The sequence below is a fragment of the Coregonus lavaretus genome, assembly GCF_964263955.1.
Source record: "Coregonus lavaretus genome assembly, chromosome: 18".
Classification (NCBI taxonomy): Eukaryota; Metazoa; Chordata; class Actinopteri; order Salmoniformes; family Salmonidae; genus Coregonus; species Coregonus lavaretus.
In genome coordinates, this window is record NC_140005.1 from 12926636 (window position 1) to 12935720 (window position 9085).

The window sequence follows — 9085 nt, forward strand, 5'->3', positions numbered from 1 at the left end:
CCAGAGAATCTTGTTTCCCACGGTCTGACAGTCCTTTAGGTTATTTTTTGGCAAACTCAAAGTGGGTTTTCATGAGCCTTTTACTGAGGAGAGGCTTCCGTCTGGCCAGTCAACCATAAAGTCCTGATTGGTGGAGTGCAGCATAGATGGTTGTCCTTCTGGAAGGTTCTCCCATCTCCACAGAGGAACTCTGGAGCTCTGTCAGAGTGACCATCGGGTTCTTGGCCACCTCCCTGACAAAGGCCCTTCTAACCCCGATTGCTCAGTTTGGCCGAGCGGCCAGCTCTAGGAAGAGTCTTGGTGGTTCCAAACTTCTTCCATTTAAGAATGATGGAGGACACTGTGTTCTTAGGGACCTTCAATGCTGCAGAAATGTGTTGGTACCCTTCCCCAGATCTGTGCCTTGACACAATCCTGTCTCGGAGCTCTCGACCTAATGGCTTGGTTTTTGCTCTGACATGCACTGTCAACTGTGGGACCTTATACAGACAGGTGTGTGCCTTTCCAAATCATGTCCAATCAATTGAATTATAGCACAGGTGGACTCCAGTCAAGTTAATCTCAAGGATGATCAATGGACACAGGATGCACCTGAACTCGATTTCAACTCTCATAGCAAAGGGTCTGAATACTTATGTAAATAAGGTATTTCTGTTTTTTCTAAAAACCTGTTATCGTATTGTCATTATGGGGTATTGTGTGTAGATTGATGAGGAAATTGTAGTCAGCAGGAGAGGAGCACATGCCTGGAGTCGTGGCACGGGTCCGGGAGCATTCGACGATGCTAGCCAGCTTGGGAGAAGCGATCTTTCAGGACCTGCTGAGTGACCGGATCCAGCTACCCCACACCCCAGCACCCAGAGGGATCCATATATCCCGACCACGGGATTTCGACAGGACAACTGCCCTCTGCCAGGGAATCCTCCTACAACTGGAGTTATACTATTCGAACATCAGCCCGGCTCCATCGGAGCGGGAGAAGGTGTCCGCCCTCGTCTCCTGCCTCTCGGGGAAAGCCCTGGAGTGGGCCAACACAGTCTGGAGTGAAGGAGGAGCCACGTTGGACAACTACGGGGAGTTAGCTCGCCTCTTTCGGGCCATCTTTGATCATCCGCCTGAAGGTAGAGAGGCAGGCGAGCAGCTGGTCCATCTAGCGGCTGGGTCCGGTTGGAATGAGCGGGCCCTCATCGACCACTTCCGGTGCCATCTACGAGAGGACGTCCGAAGGGAGCTAGCCTGCCGGGACACCATGTTGTCCTTCATTCAACTGGTGGACATGGCAATCCGGTTGGACAACCTGCTGACTGCTCGAGGACATCCTGGAAGGGGCCTGCCCGTTCCACCTCCCCCAACCCAGATCAGGAGATGATGGAGCTGGGTGGAGCAGCGATCCGGGAGAGCGGAGGACGACAGCGCCAGTGTCACTCTCGTGAGACGAGAGGACATTCTCCTGCACGCTGTTGTCGCCATTCTTTTGGGTCAGGAGGTGGCAGGCAGGGCACTCTCGCGTCACCCCAGTATCCAATTTGTAAGTCGCTCTGGATAAGAGCGTCTGCTAAATGACGTAAATGTAATGTAAATGTATCGAACACCCACACTCGTTCAGAGCCCTCTGCTGCGCACTGTACCCTACACAACCACTTTCCTGATTACACAGTAGTTCCACAGTGTAAGGTGATGGTCGATTCAGGCGCAGCTGGGAACTTTATGGACAGGTCATTTGCACATAGTCTAGGCATTACATTGGTTCCCCTATTCAATCCACTCCCCATCAGAGCACTTAGGGTCCGGGTTCGTTAGGGAAGTTACAGCACCAGTCACTATGGTTACGCACAAGACCCATAGAGAGCAAGTCACCTTTTATATTGTTGAGTCTCCTGATTTCCCTGTTGTGTTAGGTCTTCCCTGGTTAGCACTACACAACCCCACCTTTTCATGGCCGCAGAGGGTTCTCACGGGGTGGTCGCGAGACTGTCAGGGTAGGTGTCTAGGTGTTTCCGTTGGTGCAACCATGGTGGAAAGTCCAGACACTACCTCCACTGTGCGCATTCCCCCCAAATACCTCGATTTGGCACACACGTTTTCCGAAACGCAGGCGACCAAATTACCACCTCATCGGGCGGGGGATTGTGCGATAAACCTCCGGGTAGACGCTGTGCCTCACAGGAGTCATGTGTATCCCCTGTCGCAGGCTGAAACAGAGGCAATGGAGACATACATCTTCGAGTCCCTGCACCAGGGGTTCATACGTCCATCCACTTTGCCCGCCTCCTCAAGTTTCTTTTTTGTGAAGAAGAAAGACGGAGGTCTGCGCCCTTGCATTGATTACCGAGCACTGAACAAGGGGACAATAGGTTATAGTTATCCTCTACCCCTCATTCCATCCTTGATCGAGTAAATGCATGGGACGCGCTTCTTCACAAAATTAGGTCTCCGGAGTGCGTACAACCTGGTACGTGTCCGAGAGGGGGACAGCATTCAGCACAACCACGGGGCATTACAAATACCTAGTGATGCCGTACAGTTTGATGAATGCTCCATCAGTCTTCCAGTCCTTTGTGAATGAGGTGTTTCGGGACATGCTTGGTTGCGGTGTAGTGACATTCTGGTGTATTCCGCTACATGCGCCGAGCATGTGCTGTCCTATTTCAACGCTCGGGCATGCCACCCAAGCTCCGCCCCTGTGCCTTCTTCTTATTTTTTAAATTTTAGTCATTTAGCAGATGCTCTTATCCAGAGCGACTTACAGTTAGTGAGTGCATACATTTTCATACTGGCCCCCCGTGGGAATCGAACCCACAACCCTGGCGTTGCAAGCGCCATGCTCTACCAACTGAGCTACATGGGACAGCTGAGCTATGCTGGGCTGAGCTTCTCCAAGAAGCTCAGCCCGGCAGAGCAGAACTACGACGTTGGTGATCGGGAGCTGTTGGCTGTTGTCCATCTCTGACCGTGTGGAGGAACTCGCTCGAGGGGGCGAAAGATCCTTTCCTTTTCTGGACGGACCACCGTAACCTGGAGTACATCTGGGCAGCGAGGAGACTGAACCCTCGCCAGGCCAGGTGGCCCTATTCTTCACCTGGTTTGATTTTACACTATCATACATCCCAGGTACGAAGAACGTGAAGGCAGACACACTGTCACGGCTGTACGACACATAGGAGAGGCCCATAGACAACACCCCCATACTCCCGGCCTCCTGTATTGTGGCGCTGGTAGTATGGGCGATGGGACGTGGATATAGAGCAGGCGTTACGCACAGAGCCATCTCCACCTCAGTGTCCAGCTGGGCTGCAGTACGTACCGTCTCTTGTCCGTGACCGTCTGATCTATTGGGTACACACATCCCTCTCCTCTGGTCACCCAGGTATTGGTCGTACAGTGCTCTGCCTGACCGGAAAGTAATGGTGGCCTACCTTGGCTAAGGACGTGAGGGTGTATGTCTCCTCCTGCTCGGTGTGCGCCCAGAGTCAGGCACCTAGGCACCTCCCAGCGGGTAAGTTACAGCCCGTACCAGTTCCACAACGGCCATGGTCCCACCTGTGTATTGACTTTCTCACTGATCTTCCCTTCTCTCAGGGTAACACCACCATCCTGGTCGTTGTGGACCGCTTTTCAAAAGCCTGCCGCCTCCTTCCTCTGTCCGGTCTCCCCACGGCCCTGCAGACTGCGGAGGCCCTGTTTACTCACGTCTTCCGGCACTACGGGGTGCCAGAGGACATAGTGTCTGACCGGGGTCCCCAGTTTACATCCAGGGTCTGGAAGGCGTTCATGGAACATTTGGGGGTCTTGGTCAGCCTGACCTCTGGGTTTCACCCCGAGAGTAATGGGCAGGTGGAATGGGTGAATCAGAATGTGGGTAGGTTCCTGCGGTCCTACTGCCAGGACCGGCCGGGGGAGTGGTCAGTGTTCTTGCCATGGGCAGAATATGCCCAGAACTCTCTCCGCCACTCCTCCACTAACCTATCGCCCTTTCAATGTGTTTTAGGTTATCAGCCGGTTCTGGCACCGTGGCATCAGAGCCAGACTGAAGCTCCTGCGGTGGATGACTGGTTTTGGCGCGCGGAGGAGACATGGAACGCTGCTCACGTTTACCTCCAGCGCGCTGTGTGTTGCCGAAGGCCAACGCTAACCGCCACCGCAGTGAGGCCCCGGTCTTGGTACCGGGTGATCGGGTCTGGCTCTCGACCCGGAATCTGCCCCTCCGCCTGCCCTGCCGGAAGCTGAGCCTGTGGTTTGTGGAGCCGTTCAAAGTCCTGAGGAGGATAAACGAGGTTACATATAGGTTATTACTCCCTCCAGATTACCGTATTAACCCCTCGTTCCATGTGTCTCTCCTCAGGCCGGTGGTGGCTGGTCCGTTCCAGGAGTCTGAGGTGCGGGAGGTTCCTCTGCCCCCTTTGGACATCGAGGGGGCCCTGGCGTACTTAGTCCGTTCCATCCTGGATTCAAGGCGTCGGGTGGGGGTCCTTCAGTACCTTGTGGAGTGGGAGGGGTATGGTCCGGAGGAGTGGTGCTGCTTTCCGTTGAGGGATTTCCTCGATCCCTCCCTATTGCGGGATTTTCTCCGTCGCTATCTGGCTCGCCCTGCTCCGCATCCTCCTGGCCGTCCCCGAGGCCGGTGTCGGCGCGCTGCTGGAGCTGCGCGTCAAGGTGGGGGGTACTGTCACGACTTCCTCAGAAGCTGCCACCTCTCCTTGTTCGGGCAGGCTTCGACGTTCGTCGTCACCGGCCTTCTAGCCACTGATATTTCTCTGTGTGCCATGTATTTTCCAGTGTGCCTGTTTTGCGCACTAGAGTGTTTTACGCATTTCTGCATAACTCTGTGTTTGCGGAATAAAGCCTGTTATTCTGTGATTTACCCTCCTGCGCCTGACTCCTTCGACATCACCTCATCACATTCATCTCCGGGGGATTTCTTCTTCAGGAGGAGCACTTTAATACAATCATTGGTTAGACTATTTTGTTCGACCTGCTGGAGCCAATTAGGTGTCTCATCAGGGCGACATCGTCCAATCAATGAGGTCTTGTTCTCCTAAAGTTAAAGTTCCAGATTACATTGAGAAGCCTCTCTGGTTGTCTAAGAGATTAAAACACGCTGTATGTCCAAATATCGATTCCAACATAACTCTATTAAATAATAGATGGCAAATATAGTCTGCAAGCCTAGTGATATAGTGTAGTATCAACTTTAGTCTCCACTATTCATTATGCTAGTATTGGTATTGGGACTCAGGAAGGCTTGGGAACTTTGTACGGTTTCATGCACTCATTGTGGTTTGATAAACAGAGGAGAAGATGCATTAAAGAACATAATTGGTTAAGGAAAACTGTGATAAATAAAAAAGTATATCAGTTTCACTTAAGGACTAAAGGATTGACAGCCGTCCCATATAGATTGCAAAATAGTTGGGAAGAGATCTTTGACGTACCGATCCCATGGCATAGTGTTTATGAACTGACACGCAAAACGACACCGGATTCAAAAATTAGAATCTTTCAATTTAAATTATTATATAAAATTATTGCTACCAATAGAATGTTATTTATATGGGGGATACAATCTTCCCAGCTCTGCAGATTTTGCTGTGAAGAGATAGAATCATTAGATCATTTGTTTTGGTTCTGTCCATTTGTAGCTTGTTTTTGGACACAGGTCCAGGAATGGCTAAAGGATTGCAATATTTACCTGGAACTAACCTTGCAGATAGCATTACTGGGTGATCTGAAAAGTCATAGTCAATCAATCAATAATATAATAATACTTTTAGCAAAAATGTTGATTTTTAATTCACAATCTGTAGAAGCAATGAGAATAGAAAGGTTCAGAACTTTTGTAAAACATCACAGTACGGTTGAAATATATATGGCAAATAGAAATCCTATATGGATGGTGTTAAGAGATAGATGGGAGGTATTGAATAGAGTTGAAGGATGGGACTAATAACAAATAACAACAAATAATAACAAAGATAGCTAATAATGTAAGCATACTGTGTCCATAATAAGTATATAGGTTGTATGTTGGGAGTTTTTGGGAAAGAGCACAGTTAGAAAGATATGGCATTTAGAAGCAAACCGGATGGACATCATGAAAATGATCGGAGAGGTTGAGAGTAGAAGAAGTTCAGGAGCAAAAAAATAAATATATATATATATATATATATATATATATATATATATATATATATATATATATATATATATATATATATATATATATATATAGAATTATTGTAAAATTAACTCTGTCCATAAGGTGTAGATAGTAAGTATAGACCGGAAGTAGAGGCCTGGGCGTTGTTGTTCACTAATTTACTCCAAGTAGGGAAAGGATGGTGGGGTTGAAAAGTAATAAAGGGGAATATATATATAAAAAATAAAAAAAACATGGGGGATTGGAAGTGATGCAGACAATTACATTAATAGAAGATACAATCTATCTGCAATATTAAGCTGATCCATCCCCCAAAAAATAAAAAATAAATTAAAAAAATTAAAAAATAAATAAAATAAACAGAGGAGAAGATACCACGCATCACACTGGCCCAGACTACAGACAGAGATGAAATACACCCCCATCGATTTCCCACACGGACAGCACATTTAAAGAAAAAGGTTAAGTGCATGTATACACCTCGTATTTTTGTGAAGGAAAACCAAACCTTTTTAGATCTTTGTTCATTAGGCAGAAGGAAGGGGGCGTCAGCATTCACTTTCCTTGAGCCTGACCTCATGTCCCCTCTCTCTCTTTCTCTCTCTCTCTCTCTCTCTCTCTCTCTCTCTCTCTCTCTCTATTTCCCTCTCTATTTCCTTCTCTCTATCTCTCTGTCTTTCCCTCCCTCCCTACCTCCCTCACCCCTCTCTCCCTTCCTTCTCTCCCTCCATCTCTTCATCTCCCTCTCTCTCTCTCCCTCCTTCCCGTTTGCACCTTAGAAATAGCCTTGTTAATTCAATAACAAAACAAATGCCTGTACTCTAGCTCTTCCTGGAAGCCCATTTCACTCCCTGCCACAGCAGAGGAGCATCATCCTTTCAGACTCATTGCATTGCGGGTGCTGTTGCTGCCATGTGTGAATGTGAATTCATGCCCTGGAGAAATGGGAAGAAGAGACCGTGTTAAACCATTCCAACAACAGGAGGCTGCTCATAATAATGGCCAGAACAGAGCACATGGAATGGCATCAAACACCTGGAAACCTTGTGTTTGATGTATTTTATACCATTCCACCTATTCCGCTCCAGTCATTACCACAAGCCAGTTCTCCCCAATGAAGGTGCCACCAACCTCCTGTGATGCCAACCACCCCAGAAAACATGTGCCCTTATTATCCTAATACCCTGGAGTGAAGATAACGACCACCACAGCAACTACTTAACCACTAGCAAGCACTGCAGTGGCCACACTATAGATGCAGGCTGGGGGGAGGTGAGTGAATGTGAGTTTGAGCAGACCGAAATTTAAGGAGGCACCTTACCTTCCCTAAAATCACCAGTAATTGTCCTTAATTACTCAATGTAGCATCTCCTTTTATGGACTGTTTTTCTGAGAGCTCAGCAGGTATGTGTATGGCTGGGTGGCCCGGGACTGTAAATGCCGGTCTGCAGTTACATGAACAGATTAGGATAAAACGACAGAGCAATACTTTTTATTCAAGGTGACTTACAGAGCTGGTTCAGGTCCCCGATTTGACTTGGTGGGAGATCTGTTGATGTGCCCTTGGGCGGGGCGCTTGACCCATGGTTGCTCGACCCATGGTTGCTCCTGTGGGTCGCGCTGGATGGGAGTGTCTGCTAGACGACTGAATGTAATGTAAATGTTGAGCGGATTCACTGCATATAAAATTCTATACAAATTCTATACAAATAAAATAGAAAGTGACTTACAATAGGATCAATATTCCATTACTCCTGTGGCTTATCATACTGGATCTTTATCTTGCTAATTGTGTGTTAATCCTTTCATTAAAGCTTTAGCCTGATAAATAATAGTGCTGGTAATGCAGGCTGCTGTGTTTTGTTGCTATAACAGATTCTAGTGGATGCTAAAATACTACTATTTTTAATTTTTTTCTTGAATACATTGGCCTAATATTTCAGCTAATACAGTATCTATGGTATTCTGCAAAACACTAACATTTTGTCCAATGTTAAAAGAGCTACTATATCTAATCTTCTCACTCTCCAAGAGGGATCGAGGTTTCATCCCTGTCACACACTATCAATCATTGAGGATTTGCATTTATGTGATTGACACAGCCATAAAGGCAATCTTTTCTTTTCATCAAAGTTACTGAGAATGAGGGCTTTCTTTTACCGACACTCTGAACCCCTCAGTCTAATTGTCTGATTGAACTCACCCGTCTACATCTATGAAATCTCTACAGAGGATAGACTTTGAGTTCATATGCTGGGTTAGCATCCTCAGACAATGCTAGTGATGGGAGGATTGTGGCTAACGGCTAATTTAAGCAATACCCAGCAGCAGGACTACCACTGTCCTCCCGATTCAAATGAATGAACAACATGCCCCAGTGATGTACTTTCATCTTTCATATCCATCCATTTCAGCAGATCTCGCTCTCTCTTTTATACAGCAGTTCAAATGCATCTCAGTCTTCCTCCTTTTGTAGTGGCAGTGAGGCTTTCTGGGAAGCTCACTATGACAGGTTGCCACTTAGGGAATTTACAGAACTGTCAATCTTCTGACATGGGTTTATAGTTCTTGAGAGACACAGATTCAGTCCAGGCTTACAAAGCAATCCGCTCACAAACGGTTACCCAGGGTTATATTCAATTAAGGTGAATGGAGTCGGCAGCCGTGGTTGTAGCCGGATAGCCCTCCCCAAAGTCTTATCCATTTCAGTCAAGTAAGAGCATATGAAAAGGTCTGCCCCGCTCGGACCCATGTACTTCTACTGAAATGCAGCATACGCTCTAAATGTGTTTGATATTGAAAGTGGGATGGAGGAATGTGTTATATTGCATCCTCTGCTACATGAGCAGACTAGAGTACTCTGGCACAATGTGTCTGTCACCACTGCCTGTCATCTCTGATATATTACTCAGTGAGTAAAAAGTCCCC